Raw genomic sequence first — 22,327 nt, 5'->3', positions numbered from 1 at the left:
GCCAGCCTGCATTGTATTCATGTGAGCTTTTTTGTGTGAAATATTTTGGGAAAATGTATAGTGTTATCAAAAAGATTACTGTCATTTAAAAATCACATGCCCACAGTCTCCATCAGGCTTAGCACTGCCATTCTCATTACTGTGAACAAGGAAATGGCACAGTGAGGTGCAATTTTCAAAAGTGAAAAGCCTGCTTCATGGCATAACAGGTTAAGCTACCACCTTGAATGTTTGCATCCCCTATGGGTGCTAATGGCTTTGGAAAAGGAGTGGAAGATAGCTCAAATGTTTGGGCCCTTGCTGCCCATGAGGGAGATCTGGGTAATGTTCCTGGCTTCTTCCAGGACCATCCCTGGCCATGGGGTCTACCTGGGAAGTGAACCAACAGATAGAAGATCTCTCTATCTCCCTCTCTATAATTCTTTCGCATAAATAAATGTCCCTTTTTAAAGTGAATAAAGGAAGTATAGTTTGATATCATTTAAGAAAACATGATATAATTGTATTGAGAACAAGTGAATTGGTTACTTATGTATAAAGAATTTATTTATTTGAAAGGCAGAGCAATATAGAGAGAGAAGAGACAGAAGGATATTCCAATGACTGATTTACTCCCCAAACGGACAAGGTTGCCATGGCTAGGTCATTGGGTAGTCAGGAGACTGAAGCTCTATCTCCTCCAAAACAGAAGTGGCAAGGTCCAAACGTCTGCACCATCTTCCACTGCTTTCCCATGTGTACTGGCAGTGTGTTGACTAGGAAGCAGAGCAGCCAAGACTTGAACCAGCACTCCTGTATGGGATGCAGTCATCAGGGGTGGCGGTTTCTTATTTCTTCTACTGGAGTATATTCTTTCTTGCTTTTTCCACCATTTCATGTTGGGTTTTTGAAAGCTTTCTAAAAGTAATTTTATTTTAGCTCTTTCCTTTTGCATTTTATATTTCAACTATAACTGTTAGCATAAACTTGACCTTCCTACCATGTGTTATTTAAATGGAGTCACAATCTTTAGTTTCTTCTATTAGTAATCTTGGAGATGGTTCTATCGGTCAGTAAACAGAAGAGTTTATAGCCTTTAAATAGTTCATTGATGGATTTAAGTGACATTTTACCGAGAAACTACTAAAATAACAATTTTTTGGCTGGAATATTGATGTCTCTTAAGACACCAGTTGAACACTTAAAATTACTGTTCTTCAAGCTGACAATTGTTTCATTTACTCAGCAATCCACTCTATTGTAAAGGTTGGCACAGCTGAAAAGATTGTGGGTGTAGAGGGTCACCAAATGAAAAACCACTTTCCCTTCTGGAATCATGATTCTGAGAATCATGCAGAAATCTTAAGGAATTTTAAAAACTTTCCACAATCCTAAACTATCATCACTCAATGTCCCTCTCCCAGAGAAGTAAATTGTCACAGACAAAAAATGTTGGGTATCTCTGCCTAAATTTCATGTGAAAAAGAAGGAAAATGTTTTGATGGGGCTCACTGGCAAATTGTCCTGCTATGTGGCAACAGTCCTAAGAATGGCCTGAGTAGAAGGGGAGGCCCCGGGGGAAGAAAAGCACCTACATGATGGTCTCCATCATCCCTGTGTCCTCAGCCAAGACCCAACTCACACTGTACCTCAGATGAGACTGAGGACAATGAAACCTACCTTGTTTCCTTACCATGATAGACTTAAGAATAAGCATAAGAAATTTCTGGAAGAACTTAGGTTCCTGTTGACTATTTTGTCTGCCATTCCTAACTGATCGTTGATAGACAGTTTGACTTCTCTTGGATTTCCACTCTGTATTCTATATCTTCTGCAGAATAATTATCCTATTAATATGTAATATTGATATTTTAGTTAAAGTTCTTTCTTGCTTGTGACTAGGCTTATTTTGATCCCAGTAGTATTTTTCTGAACCCAAGAAACTTGGACCTTTATTAACTGGCTGCTGAGATCACCTAAAAACATGTCAGACTTGTATCTTCTACACAGTAGCTTCTCATCGTTTGAATCAAATTACACATACTGCTTCTACACAGAGACTTCACACTTGAAATAATTTTCTTGTACATTTGTCTTATGTGAACTTTAGAGGCAAGTCTGTTTTTCCAGGTTTTATAAATGAGGAAGCTTTAAGAAGTCAAGGCTACAGAAATAATAATTGGACGTGGAAGGAGTTGAACTAGAGGCTTTCTCACTCACAGTGTGAGTCTTTAGCTAATTTTGACTCTTGAAGCAGTGTCTTCCCTTTATTGACAGAGTCAGGGGCATGCTTGAGCATATATATATATATATATATATATATATATATATATGTGAATTTTTCTTTGAATTTTAATTTAAATGATAAATATGATTGTTTCTACAAAAATTAAAATATTTTAAATGTTTCAATGACTTAAAGTATAATAATATTTTTCTATATTCTCCATTTCACAATCACATATATAATTCTACTGCCAAATCAACAATTTAGTTTCAGATTTTCCTTCTATGCCGCAATTTAATTGGCACTAACTATAGAGTCTTATCATTTAACATAGTATAATAGTGGTCTAGTGTTGTAGCTGGGAATCATCCACCACAAAGGCATTTTAGAGATGGTAAGAAGCTGAAATGTAGAATCCAACTGTATGAAACTTTCTAGTAGCATGTAGGGCACTCCCCCCTCAAATCCAATCTTTCTAAATTGATTTTCCCCACCTAAAGTGGAGTCACCAATATTTTCTTTACCGTAAAAATTGCATGATGTGCAAATGTACTGTAAGTATCAATATAGTCTTAGGTCTATTGCTCTTTACTGAATCTGAATTCAAATCCCTTATTTTCAGGAGTTGATTGTAGTTTGGCTGAAGGTTTATTTTTCTGAGAGCCAATACTTTGAGGAAATGGAGAGGAAAATATATATTACTTTTCATTGATGTTTTTATGCTGTTAGCATGCATACTCTGAGGCACTGTGCTATCCATTCTCCAAGTGTAGGGATAGGTGGCTTGGGATGCTAACAGCTGCTCCCGAATGCAGACTGCAGCAGCACCTGTGGGCTCCCCTGGACCTGCCCGAGCTGGTGCAGTTTGTGTTGGCCAGCACCAGAAAGGACTCTTTCCAGATTCAAGGACCTGTTGACTTTGGGTTTTTATTCATTATTTCCAATCTGCTGCTTCATGCTTTTCCATTTGTGTATCACATAAACGAAAACAGTGGTTCTCACTTATTGAATAATTTGCATATTAATTTGTATAAAGTACTAGAACCTAATCACTCACAAGCATGGAATCAGTTCAATAAACAATGTCTAAGGGATGTTTTTGACAGTGATTGGGGTGTCTGTTGGATTGTTGCATGAAATATTGGAATGCCTGGGGTTGAGTCCTAGTTCACTTTTTACTCTAGCTTTATAATAACATGTGTTTTAGGAGGTAGAAGAGGATGGCTCAAGTATTTATGCATAGGTTATTCGAGTTAATTTCTCAAGACCTGGTTTTGGCCTGGTTCAATTCTGGATGTTCTGAACATTTTATATATGAACCATGAATGCTAGATTTTATTCTGGCTCTCTGCCTTTCAAATAAATAATAATTGGAAAGTGAAGACATGTGGCATTTCTACTTCCAAATGGAAGAAGGACTTCCAAAAAAACTCTTAAAAATATCTGGGCAATTTAATACTACATTTCCTACCATTACCTTACAGTGCCTTGGTACACTTACATAGCAGAATATTAAACTTGTAACTGTTACTAAAGAGCTATTCTACTATGATAATATGGTGGAAAATGGTGGAGGAGAAAACTGAGAGGGAGGAAGGTGAAGGGTAGAAAAGAATTCTTGTAGAAGTACATCATGGAAAATTATAATAATAAAACATTTAAAATATTTTACATCTCCTACCATTTGTGGCACATTCCTTTTAAAAATGTTCAAAGTTACTCAAAAGGTAGACAGAGATTGGCTTACTCCACAAATGCCTGTCATAGCCAGAGATCGACCAGACCGAAGCCAGAGCCTGGAACACCATCTCTATGTTCATGTGTATGACAGGAATATAATTGCTTGAGTCATTCATTACCTGCTACCTTGTATGTGGCGCATTAGTAGGAAGAATGAATCAAAAGCAAAGCCAGGATCCAAACAAGGCACTTCCACTGGGAATAGGCACATCTGTAGCACTGTCTTAATCCACAGTGAATGGCATCCCTACGATGAAATACTATATGACCAGGACAAAGAGTCATGTGTCCTGATTTGGAATGTTCTGTGAGCTTCTGATGAGGAAAGAAAAACTCTGTGTGGCATCTGCTTGAATGAAGGAAATACTTCCAAGGAGTACTATGCCGAAACAGAGGGATTTTTCTGTGCTGAATTTCAGTGATGTGGCCTGCTGAATACTGGGCAGTCTGTTTTTATGACTGACTTCACACTCCTTTGTCTGGAGACTTATTTTTCATAGCCCATTGCACGCAGTACTCTGTGCATTCACCATGAAAATCCACAGGCTGTGCTCAGTCGGAGCAAATGATCCTGCCCTTGGGAGGTAGGATCATTTTTTGCTATTGTGTCTTTCTCTTTTTGTAAACTTCAGGGTCTTACAGGGAAGAAACACTGACCTCAGGTCCACCACAATATGCAGTTTGCAGCATACCCTAAAGAAAGTTGGCTTGTATCATCCTGGAGGTTAAAGAAAATAATTGTAGTTTGTAACAGTGTCCCTCCACTCTGACTCTGATCTTTAAGAGTCAGTGAATGTGTTCCCTTCTGCATGTAGCCATGATTTATAGAGAGCATTCTTTCACCTTTCCTAATCGTGACAACCTTGTGTCATGTTCAGAGCTTTGAAGAATCTGACTTGAGCAAGTGGAGAGATTAGGGAGGTGGCATATGAAAGAGGAACAGCCAGTTCCCGCAGAGTCCCATTGATCCCAACAGATCTGTCACAGTCTCGGCAAGCTCACTCCCCTTGGCTCACAAGGCGAGCCCAGATGCCTGCCTGTGGCCCACCCACCCTGTCATCAGGTTACCTGTAATGTTAGACTTTCAGAAAAAGACTGCCAGCTCTGCAGAAATCGAATGCAAGCCAGCCTCTTGCGTGGCCCTCTGGAATTTAGAGGATCATAAGAATAGCCATCAAAGGACATGATGTACAGACAAAGTTTTCAGTGCTCAGTATGATTTATCAGCTTGCTTTCACAAAGAACACTTCCTCCATTCATGTTTAACCCTAACTGAGGTTTGAACCGCTCTTATTTTGAATGACCCCCTATATTTCACTGGGAAAGAACTGAAGTCAGGAACTTATGCCAGTGATGTATTTGTTCAGTTAGAAAGCGTATTGCACTTCTTGCCTAACGATTCTGTAAGTCACATGAGGTATAACGAAGTGGCCTTTTCGTGTACCTCCTGTGGTGAAAAAATGATAATGCCTTGATAACCTGCTATTTCTTCACAGAGTGTTGAGGAAGTGTGTCCTAAATAAAGCACTTGAGGATTCCTGGTTCATGTAGCTTGCTCAACCCTTGGTTTGGTAATTTAATGTGATTGTCCATTGTAAAGCATGCTGCACTATATGAGTTTCCCAGTCTACAGCAGCATCACTAAATCAGCACGCTCACAGGATCTGTAGATTGCCTTCAGGTTAGTGCAAATGCAATAAGCCAATTTCTCCTAATATTTATCACAAACCCACACTGTGATAAATGGTGTGATAGCTAAAAATAGAATTTCCATTTAAAAGAAAAATCTTTGGTACTAATTTATTTCATCTGAATATTATAAGACTACTGCAGATTCAAAATCATTGAACAAAGCTTTTATATTTCTTTTTACTATGATAGTAAAACAGCAACGAAAAAACTTTCTCCTTCCTTCTCCCACTCTTCTGCCACCCCTTTCTCCTTCTCTCCTCCTGCGTGCCTCTTCCTTCTCCTCTATCTGTACCTTCTTCACTTGTGTTACTAGTAGTGGTCAGTTTGATGTTGTCCTCATGATATGTCTATTTTCCTGCTTTCCTGAAGTGATCAATTAATATGCAAAAGATCATGATCTAAACAAATCTGCACGGAGCTTTCTTTCAGGAGCAGGAATCAGATCATTACGCCCTTTGCACTTAACAAATCACCTCAACTAACAGCTACCTTGAGGTAGCAAACCCAGATGTCACTGGGGCTATAGGTTTGTTATAAATGAACCAGATGATCATTAGGTATTGTAGCAGGATGGCCTTAAAATGCAGTGTCTGCAGGGACAGCTGCATTCTAAGCCCGGTCTGTTGTCTTGGGTGCAAAGTAGGCTTAACATGAACAGGTTAATTCATAAAAAAAACATCCTCACTTTGCTTATAATAGTTTCACAACTTTTAATACTAGTGATATTTTTTTAAAAAGATAACTGCTATTAGGAAAAACAGACTGAATGTGGTAACAATGGCATGGAAAGATTGAAGTTAAAATAACTGCAAGCTGGAGTAAGCAGCTAAGTTAAAAATTACTGGTATGTATTTTAGAAAAATTAACTATCAGTTTCAAAATTTGTAGTGAATTGGCAGATGGAAAAATCTCTCTCTCTCTCTCTCTCTCTCCCCGTCTCTGTCTCCACCCCCCACACATCCCTCTATATCACACTGCCTTTCAAATAAACAAGTATTTAAAAAAAATAAAATTCATATGAATAAATTAACTATTATTTTTAACTAAAGAATACATTATTAAATTTATAGTTTTTCAGTGTTTTTAAAAACTAAATTATCTTCCTTGTTTCTAGTTCCTATTAACTTTTATAAGGAAATCAAATGCTATGCAGTGTGGAATATTTAACATAAAGAAAAGATTTATTGGTTTTGTTCTTATTGTTGCAGGAGTTCTGAAACTTTACCTTAGTTTTCTAAAATTGAACAAAGCTATAATTAGAAGAAGACAGTGAAATTTAAAGGACTTTATCAGTTTTGTGAGTTTTGTGATTGTTTAACGAATAGAGTGTGCTGGAAACAAAATTACCTGAAAACTGAAGGAGAAACAGAGAATAATACCCTAAGAATTTTTAGCAACTTAAGAAAAGTATAATATGTTATAAAGCTTGATGGAGATCCATAAAGATTCACGTAAATTTGGAAATCAACCCTGCATGGTGTGTGCATTTTTCTGTGGGGTTGTTACTCTGGGCACATTCCCATATATGATCTTTTCAACTTCTGCTTATATCTCCCCAAATTATCCTTTGCCATTGTTTAACAAAATCTGTGTCATAATTCCCCTTCCCTTTGGTGAATGCCGATTGTATGTTTCTCAGGATGTAAGTCAGATCATGAGGAAAAAGCTTCATGGTTTTATATCAGCTGCCATTAGTTTATCTACTCGAGTCACTGTAGCTGACAGCTTTTCTTTCTTTTTTTTTATTTACTTGGTTTTTTTTTTTTTTTTGAAAGGCAGATAAGATTTACAGAGAAAAGGACAGAGAGAAAGATCTTCCATCCGCTGATGCATTCCCTAAATGGATGCAGCAGCTGGAGCTAAGCCAATCTGAAGCCAGGACCAAAGAGCCAAGAGCTTCCTGGGAGGTCTCTAGTATGGGTGCAGGATCCCAAGGCTTTGGATCAATCTCTACTGCTTTCCAGGCCATAAGCAGGGAGGTTTATGGGAAGTGGAGCAGCCAGGACATGGACTCACCCATAAGGGATCCCGGCACTTGCAACGTGAGAATTAACCAACTGAACCACTGCCCTGAGCCTCAACAACAGCTTTTCTTACCAATACTGCAAATCTGACACTTATTGTAAATTAGAAAGATGAATATTAGATCTTTGGAACCCCAAGGATGTTTTGTTGATATGGTAGGTTTCGTTGTTGCTGCTGTTGTTGTTTTTTAAAACAAGGGGTCACCACGTTTGCAGCTAATGATCTCCATAGAGGTCTCTCCTCTAGCTTTTAGTAGTGATTGTGACTCTCATCAGGCTCATCTCATCTGAAATTTAAAATTTGGTGGTTGTCAGGGACCTTAGTTCTAACTTGTCATGAGACAAACCAGGGAAAGTTTCTTTACAACTAGAATGAGCCTTCTCAGGTTAGTGTGACTCTAATGACATTTTAATTTGTGTTTTCTTTTATGTTGTTTCGCCAGCATCATCTGCACCAGCTCTTGTGAAAAATATAATGAATAAGTTGAGGAGACTATATCAAAAGACATTACTTTTTCTTTGAATGGTTTCCAAGTTGTATTAAAAAGAAAAAGGTGGTTACCTAACTTCAGAGCTCAGATTTGAAATTGACAAGTCATCTGACAGGCTCTTGAGGAGTGTGGCTCATTAAGTAGAATACAGATCTTAGGAAGATGATTTTTGTGTACTAACAAGCTGTCTGAGCTAGGGCAGGTGGCTCTACTTCTGCCCACCTGTTAAATGGGTATTATAATATTTACTTGGCAGGATTGCTGTGAGGCTTAATTAAAGTTTATGAAGTTCTTTGGGAGCCAGGGAGACGAAACTCTAATATGTTATTATATCTTCCTGGATTTTTTTCCCCTTCGATTTGTGTGCTTGAAAACTGCATGGTGTCCATGCTTACAGATCAGACAGCTTTCTTGAGTTTTTACCCACAAAAATTCATGAAGTAAACTAATACATAAGTCCCTGCACATTAAAATTAAAAGAAAGTGTTTGTGTAATTTTCCTAATGTGAAAGATTTTTTGAAAAATATGTGAAATTGGACCCTGTATCTGTTAATCAGCTGTTTTGTTTCAGTGTCTCAGTGTTTTATTGGTAACATTTCATCAAAATCAAGGGACAAATTTTCAACTACAATTATGAGATAATTGCACTTTTTCTTTCAAATGTAAACATAAATGTGCATATTTATACTCATAAAATATATTACTCTAGTTAGGTATAGTGGAATTAATTTACAGTAGTTACAATTAAATAATGTCGGCTAAAAAAGACTTTTTTCTCCTACCTCTTATTTTGTTTATTTATCTCTTCCAGCTTTTTGCTCATTTAGGTTTTGTTTTCTTTTTCTGAAGATGTATTTATTTGAAAGAGTTACAGGAAGAGATGGAAAGTTAGCAGTTTCCATCCGCTGGTTCATTTGAGATTTTCATATTTATGAATCTATAGCCAGGAAGTTGATATAATGCTTCTACAATTTTTTCCCTTGTTTTGTATTCTTGGAAGAGCAAATCATGTTTTCCCATAAGGAAAATGTAATTACACACCACATTTCTAACCAAGGAATCATAATCAAGTAAGTCACACATATGATTAACTGAATGTCAAAAAAGCCAAGCAATTGCCACTATAAATCACTGATAATTTATTATAAGAAAATCTCCAGATCCTGTAAAGTTTACCTAAGTATCTTGCACACTTGTCATGTATGCATTAAGTTTATTTATGTGATTTTTTAGTTATTTTTAAAAATATAACTCATCTAAAGTTGGTTTCTGTCATTAAATATCTTAATATATCAGCCTGCCAGAATCTTGATGGATTTAACATTGAATAAGAAGCCTATATTATTGAAATTTTTTTGTAGGGATATTGGAAAGGTAATTATACAAGGAATTCCTTTTGTTAGGAATAATACTAAAACGTTTGTATAATATAAGCTCTTCTTAACATGCAAAAATTAAATCAATTTTATATTAGTGATAATTTGCTTAAAAGAAAAGAAAAAACATATTATATTGAACTTAAAAATATAGCTTGTGGGGCCCGGCGGCGTGGCCTAGCGGCTAAAGTCCTCACCTTGAACGCGCCGGGACCCCATATGGACGCCGGTTCTAATCCCGGCAGCTCCACTTCCCATCCAGATCCCTGCTTGTGGCCTGGGAAGGCAGTCAAGGACGGCCCAATGCGTTGGGACCCTGCACCCGCACAGGAGACCTGGAAGAGGTTCCAGGTTCCCGGCATCGGATGGGCACCAGCCCGTTGCGGTCACTTGGGGAGTGAATCATCGGACAAAAAGATCTTCCTCTCTGTCTCTCCTCCTCTCTCTGTATATCTGACTTTGTAATAAAAATAAATCTTAAAAAAAATATATAGCTTGTGTGTGTATTCACCCTGCCTCATATGTCCTGCGCAAAGCAGAGTGGTCTTCAGATAATGGACAACTCCTAAAGACGCCACAAAAGGAGAGCTTGGAGTGTTTGTTGGAGAAACTAGTCCTTTGCCTTTAGAATAGAGAAAGAATTTGAAAATAAATCTGTGTTGTGAATCGAGAGTTTGACATTACTCACCATTCATTCAAATTCAGCACCTCCACTTACTTTTTCAATCGTACTTAGCAAATTAAACCCTGAACTTAGCAAATTAACCTGTGGGGACATGGCGGCTAGCTGATAATTAAACTAAGCAAATTGACCAGTGAATAGATAGAAAATATTTTTTCACAACAGAAATTTGAAATAATACTTTCTGTACTTCCTTAGTTAGAATGATGTTTCCTGTACTCCCATAGAATGAACGCTTGAATATATATCCTTGTTGTGATAATTTCTTCCTGTTCTAACCTGCATAAGAAATTGAAATTCTACCATTTGGTAGAATGTTTGGTATATGCTTGCAAAGAGGGAATCTCAACTGAACTTGAACTGTGGTTATGCAACAAGTGGAGGAATCCACCACGGGGGGAGGTTGTGGGGAGGGGTGGGGAGAATCCCAGTAACTATGAAACTGTGTCATATAATACAATGTAATTAATGAATAAATTAAAAAATAAACTATTGGAGATAAAAAAATTGAAATTCTACCATTTGCAATAAAATGGTCTCAACTGGAGACCATTATTTCCAGTGAAATAAGCCAATCCTAAAAGGACAAATATATGTTTTACTGTTATAAGGCAAATTTGATACAAAATACAAGATCAATAGATCAATGGGTAGACATGTATATATGTATATTCTCATAGATGAACTGTATAATGGACACTAACATACCAGGAAGTGAAAATACATTGCAGTATGCATCTCTACTCCAGATAAAAGGAGGACTCCCAATGAAACTGTTCATTGTTCCTTGACAGTATGATACTAGATTTCCTACCTTTTTCTGTATCTGTAGTGTCACGATGCACTAAAATAGCAGAATGCTGGATTTGTGACTGTTGCTGAAGAAGACCTATAATAATATGGGGGAAATGGTGATGGAGGAGTGAGTGGGAGGAAGATAATATAATATATATCATATATAATATATCATATAATATATAATATTGAATATAAATATATAATATACGATATATGATATATGATAATACAGTATAATGGCAGGAATGGCAAATAACTGTTTTTGCCATTTCCCAAATCAATGTTATAAAATAGTTGATGGAGTATTGCTCAACCTGGGAGTCAAGACACTGCCTTCCATTATAAGCACAGCTAGCTTGGCATGCTGCTCCTGAAGCCAGGTTTCTGCAGACGCAGACCCTGAGAGGCAGTGCTTATGGTTCAAGTAATCAGATTCCTGCCACTCACATGGGCAGACTTGGATTGTGTTCTTAGCCCCATGGACCTGACAAATCCTAGCCCTTGCAGGCATCTGGGGAGTAGAGGAGCAGATGGGAGCATGTGTGTTCTCTATTGCTCTCTTTTTCTCTACCTCTCAAACATATAAAGAAATAAAATTGTTAAGATACAATCATCGATGATGAGTGATCACAAAATAACTCATTCTTTTAAATTTTATCTTAATATAAATGAAACAGATGTCATATGGTTCATAGCTACAATTCTAATGTAACGCCATGTCCCTCCCTCATTCCTCCTCTCTTCCATCTCTCTTCTTTCTATTTGAAAAATAAAAAGTAGTACAGATGATCATTCAGAAAGATACAGATAATGGCTACAAAAAAATAAGTAAAACCCAAGATGTAAATTTCACTCATGATTTTTTTTTCTGTTCTATACATTCACTACCACAAACAGGAGAAGGTATGTGGCATTTCTCTCTTGGAATATGGCTTATGTCACTAGGCATAATAACCAGCTGAATCTACTTGTTGCAACAGTCAGGATTTGGTGTATTTTCTGGCTGAATAGGATTCCATTGTGCATATATAATATATATGATTTATCCACTCATCAACTGATAGACATCTAGATTGAGTCCATGTCTTGTTTTGGTGAATTTTATTGGTCTTTCATAATACCACTGGTGATTGATTATAATTACCTTTATCCTCTTGAAGACTACAGTCTGTAACTTTTATATAAAGATAGAACAAAGGCTTATTTTCAGGTATTTGTATTTATTTCTTAGAATCATCACATGCTAGCAAACATTAACTAATTTGTTTACTTTTCAGTGCCTGAGCTACACAGAAAGCACGATAGATGGGTATCCTGAGGTCTAGAGAAAGGTAACTCACTTTCCCAGCATGAGAACTAGCAGAAGCAGTAGGAATTTCCTGGCTGGATTTCTACTCAGGGGTCAATTAAATATATAGCTAATGTAAAATTTCTATAATTCATACATATTCAAGAACTGATTTCTTATCTAGCGCACTGTGGTTTTCAATTCTCATGCTTCTCTTTGCACAGCTAGCTTGGATGCAGGTGCTAATAGTTGTTAACAACTGTGCTGGAAGCAGTCTTCATTTTTATAGACTCTTCTCTCACCCCTCACCCAAGAATAATTACTGTTTTAGAAGCCATGGGATTAGGAGTGGGGGTGGGAAGAGGATAATCAGAGAAAGAACAAGAAAGAACGGGAGGGAGAAAGTGAGAGTGAGAAAGTGAAATGTCTTATTAGAAATTTGTGAGTGGAATTTTTCACAAAAGCACACAATTTTATAGCATGTTTGTGTGATGTTTTCTAACACACTCTAGTGACTCTGATGCTGTATTTTTATGGATGTGGACTTTTATATGGAGGAGGAATCTAGACAAAGTCATATGCAACCTTATCAATCCGAAATCTCGATTCCGTAATCATTGCCTTCTGTCATGTACTCAGTGTGTTTGTCTCACAATGTGAGAATACACCTCTTCTTTCCTTCATTTTTCTTCTTGGGAGAGTTGACTTGTGCCTTTCAGATAAAGAGAGAATAGAGGGTTTCTTTCATTTGCCAAACAAAACTTTTTTTTTTTTGCCAAGTAATACTTTTTAATAACTGCAGTTTCTTCAAAATATATTCAGCACTTTAAGTGATCTTAATTAATGAATACATATGCAATTCTGCAAGCTTTTCTATACTTCTTAGAAAGTTCCATGAAAGAAGGTAAATATTTGTGGTTTAGAAAAAGAAAAATGTTATCAACAGAATCTTAAGGGCCTTTCTCCTTTACTTGTGTCTATGTTGTTAGCTAGAGCTACATTGTATGCTTGCAATGCTATTTTACACAGACACAAAATTTTGTTTATATGCTTTCTATGTGTTAAATCCTGTTTGTTTATTACAGTTATTTTGGAGTTTAGATTTTATTCCCACTAACTCTGACAAAGTGTAAATCTACAGAATATGATTTTGTCATTATGTTTATACTGCCTGCCTTCGAGGCTTCTCCTGACCACCACTCTGATCTCTACTGCGTAGAGAGACACCGAGTCTCCAGATAAAGAACAGACCTGGGCTGCCTTTCCATCATTGCCATTGTCCTCACTAGACTCTCAGGGGTGGAAGATGCCTCAGGACAGAACATGTTAGAAAAGGGAGAATTAGAAGGGGAACTTGCCAGGGTACTGCCCGCGTTGTCCTTTGAACAATGAGAGGTTATATCCTTATATGGCTTGCTTACAAGCTTTCCCAAGAGAACAGATTTTTCTTTTCTTAACTGGTTTGGTAATTTGTTTTGAAACTGTCCTTTGGGTATATGCTTTTGGGCCCTATATTAATGCCTACTTTATTGCTTTCTTAATTCATTTGACATTGGAATTTAGACTTCAAAAACAAAAAAAAATGAAAAATTAAAATCATCTGCACACATCCCTGATTTAAAATACTATACCCTCCACTGCTAAATTAGAATGAAACATAAAGCATGTAGTTCTGTAAAATATAGGAGATGGCTTACAGACAAAGCCTGAAGGTTGTGGGTGTTCAGTACATTCTGGCTTCTGTGAAGCAGAGTCTGTGACTCTTAGTAATGGACAAACCATGGTTCCCTGTAAGGCAGGGCAATTTAAGGGAGAACTCAACTTTGTGCTCAGATATCTAGAGTTGAGTTACACCATACTCTACCAACGTGGCCTGTGTTAGTCACTGTGTCTATGGGTATAATCTTCCTATTGGTAGCAGTGTTATAAAATGTCCAACTCAGTGCTTGGTAAATGCTGTTTTATTATCAGAAATCATAGATTTAAGACTTGAATTTAGATTAAAGTTTCTTTTGCTCCTATTTGGTAAGATTCATAGCAAACAGTTCGTTCTATAGTGTAAGCAGCTTTTATGGTATGGTGTGTAAGACCTAAATTAGAAATAGAGAAAAAGAAAATGTCTGCATTGATTACCCTAAGAGTATCATCTGAAGTAGTCCAATGATACATATCATTTCTTTAAAATTATTTCAAGTTTGCATTTTAATATAAACATGCATTTTAGCATAAACATTTCTTTCTTTATATAAACATTTAACTTAAAAAATGTTTAAAGTTCCAGAAGGACATATAATATTACCATTTGGCCTTGAATTACACCAGAACAAATTGCCATGCAACCCTAAGATACAAGTTCTTCAACAATTCTTTAAGAAGCTGAATTTAGACATAAACTAAAGCATGCTAGGAGAGAGCACTGGAAGATGGTGATTCTGGCAGCTTCCATTAGTCTGGAACTCATACTACGAAACAGTGGTAGAGCTCCTCAGTTGTGTAGAATTCCTTTCTTTTTCCCAGGTTTCCATAAACCAGAATTGTTTGCAGGGCTCATAGTGGTGAAAATTGCACATAAGAGGAATTGACAGAGATGCAGATTCCAACTCAAAGTGATGCTTGCCTAGGGATCTTTGGAAGGACAACACACTGCTTTTGCTGATGATGAGCTTCAATCCCTGGGTAAAGTGGAAATAGAGGTGACACCCTTGATTCAAGTTTTAGATGAAAGACTAAAAAGGAATCTCTGAACTTCTCCTTGAATTAAAAATCTATGCTCCAGAAAGAGGAGTCTGTGTGACCAGAAAGTAAGGAAGCATGGCATTGAGCACGAGGAGTACAGAACCACACAAAGGGCATGAGTGTGGACGTGGTGAGATGACTCACTGCATCCTGGAAGGACAGAGACAAGAGAAGGTGCTTGAGGAGGTCCCTGCTTCTAGAGGCCAGGTTGAAAGGAAAGGCGAAAGACTGAAGAGTGCTAGGAGGGCTTGTGATCACGTTAGTAGAGATCTGTCACTAATGGTTAGACTGCCCTTCTCTGGCTGGGATGTTGGCAAATTGGTTTATCTTCCTGGCACTTTAGTTTCTAATTATTTTTTAACCATGAGGATAATGACTCCTCTCCTTCAGGGTGGTTGTGAGGATGTAATCAGGTGAACAAGGTTTGTAACGTAGGAAGGCTATCTTCGTGATGCTGCTAGTGCTTCCTCAGGATAGAGCCAGCTGGACATCAGTGAAATTTTCTTTCTTGCAAATAAGCATTCATGTGCTTTCACCTAGAACCCACACTGGAGGTATCGATAGAGTTTTTTTCTGGCCTATTTCCCAACTTCCTATCAAAAACCTGCTAACTCCTCCAAAACTTGACCTAAATCTGCTTGCTTTTCTTTTCTTCTTGAACAGAAGCACCTGTAATAAACAAACAAACAAAATGAACCATCTTCTCCTATGCTGACTGAAATGACTGCAAGAAGTAAGCCCTAGTCATACAGAACTCTTGTAACTGGGATATGCCGTGCAAATTGCTGCTTTGTTTTTCTGCATAGTTTATTCCTTATTGACTATTTTCTCATGATGCTTGGCATCTATGCCTAGCTCACAATTTGGACCTAACAGGAAATTACTTTCCTCTTGAAGCACCAGAATTCTCACAACTGAATCATGACATGAGCTCATGTCTCCAACTATATGAGTCAGTGTTGGCCCAGGCATCAGTTCATCAGTTTTGTAGGTTACCAAATAAAATAAAATGAAAGGAAGAAAGCAAGTAAGGAAGAGAAAGAGAGGAAGGGCAGGGGAAGGATGGAAGGAAAGAAGAAGATATATAGGCTAGATTCCACTGTCATCATACTTGTATGGGGACAAAACAGATCAAGCTATTATCTGGCAATGGCATTTAGATATCGTATATTTGGTCCCTCTCTTCTATAAGTATGCAGAATGAGTTGGAAAGTTTCTTTAAAATTTAACATAATAACAAAAACCTTGTGATTTTGTGTGTGTGCTTTTTGCTTCAGGCAAAGTAGATGAAATGATGTGTTTGGGAGATGAATGTTCTTGCAAGAGGCAAGATGTAGCTTGCAGGAGAACATCTCTAACCATCCCAGTTCGTGTGAGATAGGGCCAAGACTTGTTTATGTTTTTGTGCCTGTTCAAACATGTCTACTTAAAAAAAAAGATTTATACTGTTTTGTAAGATTCCTCCTGAGATGCTATTTCATCATTTAACAGGATATATATATATATATATATATATATATATATGAATATATGAATCTTTGTGGTTAAAGTATATATATGTCCCCAGTGATATTTTAAGACTTTTTTATTTATTTGAAAAGAGAGAGAGAGAGAGAGAGAGAGAGAATGAATGAATATCTTCCATCTACTTGTTAACTCCACAAATGACAAGAGCTGGTGCTGGGATATACTAGAATCAAAATCCAGGAGCTTCTTCAAGTCTCACATTTGGATGTTGGGGTGCTATCGCTTGGACAATCCTATGCCCATACATATCAGCATGAGCTGGATCTCAAGTAGAGCAGCTGGGGCATGAGACAGTCCCATGTGGGATTCTGGCATGGCAGTGGTGCTTTGACCTGTTATGTCGTGATGCCAGTCCCTGCCCATGTAATGCTGGCAGTGCTGAGAATGAGCTAAGTAGTGCAAGAATAGTTATAACTATGAAGTGAATTAGGACTATAAGGAATAAATTAATCTATTATTGTGTTAGTAGGCAAAATAAATTTGGCTTTGCAATTATTTCCACTCATCATAGTTTTGGTCTGTGCTAAGAATAGCAGGTATTTTAAAACATTATTTGGGAGGAAACGTGGCCTTCTGTGTTATCAATTGTAGCAAACACGCAGAGTTCAGACCAAAGATTGGTTTTCTGATTGCGCCTGTCCCTATGATCTCTTCCCGGCGGTTCTCCACATCCATCCCTTGCTTGCCTTTCTGTCCTGTTGTGTCAACAACATGATGTACATGCAGCAAACTGTAAAAGAAAGAAGAAAGGAGTAAGGAATACAGAGAGAAAATATTGTGTGCATTTCAATGTTTAGTTCTTTTTTAGTGAAATGAATTTTCTGAGCTTCCATCGGGAAAGTTAGTGTAAATAGAATTGTCTAGATTATCAAATCCAGCCATTTTATGTTGCTGGAGTCAACTGTAAATATCATATGCCGGGACATATGGCAACTTGAAAAACCCATAGGTTTATTGTCATTTAAAGGAATAGAGATTGACTCTGTTTGACCAGCTTCTTAGGAAAAAACATTACTTCACACCCGGGAATTGAATTCTCTTTTGTTCATATATTCTTTAAAAATGATTTTGTGCCTCCAACCCTCTCTCTCTCTCTCTCTCTCTATATATATATATATATATATATAGAGAGAGAGAGAGAGAGAGAGAGAGATTCATTTATTACAAATGAGAGTTACAGGCAGGAGGGGGATTTCTTCCATTTGGTGATTGACCTTGCAGGTGGCTACAACAGCATCCTCAGGGCCAGAGATGGAGCTCTATCTGAGTCACCCACAAGGGTGGTACGGGCCAAAAACTCAAAGATGCCATCTTCTGCTGCTTGTACCATGTGCCTTAGCAGGGAACTAGATTAGAAATAGAAAAGCTGGGACAGGTGATGACTCAACCTACTATACCAAAATGCTGGCCCTCTTTTATTTATTTTTAACTTAAATTGGCCTTCCAATATCTGTATAACTTTTATTTGAGGGAAAAATATATAAAATAAAATATGGGGCCTGATGTAATAGCCTAGTGCCTAAAGTCCTCACTATGCATGCACGGGCATCCCATATGGGTGCCAGTTTGTATCCTGGCTGCCCCACCTCCCTTCCAGCTTCTTGCCTGGGATCTGGGAATGTAGTAAAAGGTGGCCCAGGCCTCGGGACTTTGCACCCATGTGGGAGACTCAGAAGAGGCTCCTGGCTTCAGAATGGCTCAGCTTTGGCCATTATGGCGCTTTGGGGAGTGGAACCAGTGGATAGAAGATCTTTCTTGCTGTCTCTCCTTCTTTTTGTAAATCTGACTTATCAATAAAAATGAATATTTAGAAAAATATGAAGAAAATATGAAAGTATTCAAATGTTAGTGAAAATCCCAAATAAAACGATGAAAGGATGCTTTGTAAGTAAATTTCTAGAGTGAACAGCTATGTAAAGAGGTCCGTTGTTATTAGAAATGTATCAAATATTTTGCTGTTAATATTTAAAACTGATATTCTCAGAAGCTCCAGAATTACTAACCACCCCATGAATCTGAGATGTCCAAGTGAACACTTACAGTGGTTCTCATGGAATTTCCCTCATGTTTTAACACATTTCCCTCATGTTGTACACACATGTGCCAAAGCACCTTTGTTAAAGTTAGGTTGAAAGCCCGTTATTATTAAAGCTATTTCATTATAGTTCCCTGAACCATACCGTTAGTTTCAATTTACATTCCTTGAGGACCTGAAGAAAAAAAAACCTGATGTATCCTCTTTGTTTACTAGCTGGGAAACAAGAAAGTGATCAGATTCTTCTTTGTCCAGTGGGAAATAATATTGCTTTGAAGGTTGATGAAAATGCAAGTATGTTATGCTCACAGTCCAGTGCCAGCTACTTAGCAAACCCTCAGCAAATCATGTTAGTTGATATTAGGAGCAGATGCTGCAGGGTAATCATATTAATAGATAAGCCAGCCCTCTTGAAAGGGATCACAGTTGATCAGGACAAACTTACGAATGTAGCTATAAGTCAGTGTGACAGGTGCTACAATCTGTCTGAAATGTCTTTCTACCTACCACTACTTTGTATTTCAGGCAAACTCCTACTAATACATTAATATGCACTGGAAGGATAAAGATTATTTGACAATAAAACCCTCCCTGGGCACCTTCCTCCCCATCAACGTAGAAATACGGAAGTGTTCAGAGGCAATAGCTTTGTCTCTTCTTCTGTGTCTTAGTGCTAGCACTGGTAATGGGTCTTAACAGATATTTTTAGGCACAACTCCTGTTCTAAACAAAGTGGTGCAATACAGAAAACAGACTGGTGTACTTAGTTTCCAAGAGGACATGATGTTTAAGGTTGTGGCTCAAAGGATGAGCAGGGTCTTGCAATGAGGAACAAGAAAAAGACATTCCAGGTAGAAGATGGATCTGGGTAAGTAAAGATCTTAGAGGGATGAATGTGTTGTAAAAGTCTAAGAGTAGGACATATCCTGACTTGAACTGCAAAATGTTTTCAGGAGGAAGAGTATGGCAGGAAATGTGTCTGGAGAGAGGTCCAGACTAAAATGGGTTCTGAATAGTATCCTTAGTAATTTGTCCGTAGTCTTGCAAACCCTGAGAAAACTTGGAGGGCTTAGAGGAAATAACACCATATTCTAGTGGAAGAAGATAATTAGCAGCAGTTCAAGAGCTGGAAGACTAAAGGTAAAGAGGCTGATGTAGAGTTCATTGCAATGACTTAGATAGGAGATAAAAACAAGGAGAATAAAAGTGGCTGTGGAACTGGGGTGGATTTGCAGATAGAAACCCACTTCCCATTGTTAAGTTATGACTCTTACCCCCCTGTGGAATTCCTGAGCATTTGTTTTAGAGTTAATCTTATCATGATTGCAGCCCAATCAACTCAAATGCTATGCTACTCGAGTGTTTTAGGATTTTTGGGTGCTGTTTTATTTTGTTTAGGATTATCCTTAAGAATTTTTCCTATTCTTCTGTGCATGAGAGAAATCACATATACATAGCTGGAGAGACAAAAAGACATTCACGTTATCTATGACATTGTCATGCTTTGAAAATTCTTGGGCTGAAGTTTTCTTGGTTGAAAGAAGGACAGATTTAACTTGGAACAGAGGGCTGGCATGATTGCTCTGAACAGCCCACTCTGCTTCCTTGGGCTTCAATTTGCTTGTTAAAGTCATATATGGTTAACTATTTAAGCCTGCTTTCTGTTTCTTATCTTAGTAAGTATAGCATTTTACAGGGGAAAAATGCATTTAACAGAAGCTTTTAAAAATCTTCTTTGGGGCCAAACACGGTAGCCTTGCTGCTAAAGTCCTCACCTTGCACACAGCAGGATTCCATATAAGAATTGACTCTAATCCCAGTGGCCCCACTTCCTATCCAGCTCTGTGCTTGTGGCCTGGGAAAGCAGTGGAGGATGGCCCAAAGCATTGGGATCCTGCACCCACTTGGGAGACGTGGAAGATGCTCCTGGATCTTGACTTCAGATTGGCTCAGCTCCAGCCATTGCAGTCACTTGAGGAGTGAATCATTGGATGGAAGATCTTCTTCTCTGTCTCTGCTGCTCTCTGTATAAATGACTTTCCAATAAAAATCCTTTTAAAAGAATCATCTATCACTTTGGTTTGTGGCATAACGAAAAACAGTGCATGGTATTCAATAAAAAATGTTTTACAAAATCATTAATTAAAAATGCATTTGTGGGCCCGGCGGTGTGGCCTAGCGGCTAAAGTCCTCGCCTTGAAAGCCCCGGGATCCCATATGGGCGCCGGTTCTAATCCCGGCAGCTCCACTTCCCATCCAGCTTCCTGCTTGTGGCCTGGGAAAGCAGTTCAGGACGGCCCAAAGCTTTGGGACACTGCACCGCACAGGAGACCCAGAAGAGGTTCCTGGTTCCCGGCTTCGGATCGGCGCGTACCGGCCCGTTGCGGCTCACTTGGGGAGTGAAACATCGGATGGAAGATCTTCCTGTCTGTCTCTCCTCCTCTCTGTATATCCGGCTTTCCAATAATAATAAAATCTTTAAAAAAAAATGCATTTGTCTGGTTGTTCATGATTGGTCCTCAGTGAAGGCTCAGTAAATTGGATTATAAAATACTTCCATTACTATTTTGTTAACATTAGAGATCAGGAATTTTGTGCAAAGGATTTTTACTGTCAATAGGCTTATTTATTTTTACTCTTACCCAAAGCAAGATTCTAAGTTCTGAATCTAGTTCAAAAATTTGGTCCAAGAGAGAAACTTTTGTCAATCATCTACTAGAGGTCACAAAATCTGAAAAGACAATTCAAGAAAACAGTTAAATGTTTCTTTCTGCTTTAGTGTCTGGAACAGTCTGTTCCTAAAGACTTAACTACAGAGACAAGCTTAATTGGCATTTGAGATGTTATGATTAAGAGTTTGAACATTTATCTGGAAGTCTAAGTCCATGCAAATCATCTAGGTTTCATTTGTCATTTCCTAAAAAATCCACTTCACCTTTCACTCCTCTTAATTGCTCAGCCAACATCTTAGGGAAGGGGTATGGAAGAGCTAGATAAGAGCATGCATGTTATTTTAAATTTGTAACTGGACAATGTTCAGAATAGTTGATTTTAATGTTTTTTTATTACCAATTATATTTAGTGCCAAAATCTGTTCTCAGTTTTTAAATATTTACTCTTTTAATTCTTTAGTTGTCAAACAAAAGTGAGGTTTTTTTCTCAACTCAGATGAACTGTTTTTCGGAGTACATCTGTATTCATCTCACAAATGTCTCTTCTGATAGATCACAATCTTTATGCAATCTAGGAGTCGCTAATACTGATTCATTATTAGCTGCCGAGACAACTTTTATTCCCATGGACACTGGAAAGAAAGGCCAATGATTGTTGAGTAGGACTAGAGTAGCATAGGGAAGAGAGCTCTGGTGAGAGAGTAAAATACTGATAGAGGAAGAGAGTTCAAGTACATCTGGAGTTCACATTTTTAGATTTGGCCAGGAGAATCCAGTTGTGAGTAAAGATAAACCTTTGCAGGTTGTAATTATTCTTGCAATAGTCTATCACAGTTGCAGATGTTAATTATTGATATGTATTTCTTCAACTTGATTTACAACTCACATTTTAAGAGTAAATTGGATACATTTCATTCTATATAAACAGAAATCTACATATATTTTGAAACCATTAAGCTGAAAACATTAAACTTATTGGACTGAAAAACTTACATCTTAGTAACAGGAGTTAAAAATTTATAAACTTTACTTTTGTAATTGTGAGTTTCTATCACAGCT

The 22,327-nt window shown here is 37.6% G+C and overlaps 1 protein-coding gene across 5 annotated transcripts in view; it reads left to right on the top strand.

Annotated features, from left to right (window-relative positions):
- TP63 (tumor protein p63) overlaps positions 1 to 22,327 on the top strand; it is a 217,633-nt gene that overhangs the window by 144,029 nt on the left and 51,277 nt on the right. The window lies entirely within an intron of this gene.

The sequence above is a fragment of the Ochotona princeps genome, chromosome 3, assembly GCF_030435755.1.
Source record: "Ochotona princeps isolate mOchPri1 chromosome 3, mOchPri1.hap1, whole genome shotgun sequence".
Lineage (NCBI taxonomy): Eukaryota > Metazoa > Chordata > Mammalia > Lagomorpha > Ochotonidae > Ochotona > Ochotona princeps.
Note: the sequence above shows the minus strand (reverse complement) of the source record. Positions and strands in the feature narration are given on the sequence as shown.